The sequence below is a fragment of the Montipora capricornis genome, chromosome 1 (assembly GCF_036669925.1).
Source record: "Montipora capricornis isolate CH-2021 chromosome 1, ASM3666992v2, whole genome shotgun sequence".
Classification (NCBI taxonomy): Eukaryota; Metazoa; Cnidaria; class Anthozoa; order Scleractinia; family Acroporidae; genus Montipora; species Montipora capricornis.
Genome location: NC_090883.1, coordinates 6,824,641 through 6,824,968, shown reverse-complemented (window position 1 = coordinate 6,824,968; position 328 = coordinate 6,824,641).

The window sequence follows — 328 nt, the reverse complement described above, 5'->3', positions numbered from 1 at the left end:
ACGACCGTGGACAAGGGCTTTTTTACAGCCCACTTCACGGACTGTTGATTTCTGTCTTCTGATCACGTGATAACATTTTTTTTTTCTGCGTGCCGATTCCCGCGAAAAATTTTTTTCCAAACTATTCACATAAAATACTATTTCTCCCTAAGCGTTGCATCTTTTATGTGCAAATAACCACTCAAAATAAAGATTTTTTAACCATCTATCTGTTGATATCTTTTTCATAATCTAACATTCTCTGCCAAAATTTGCATAACAATCAAAACACGAAAATAGCAACCCACGAAACAAATTTAGTCGCATTTATCTCTTCTTCGAATCTCAT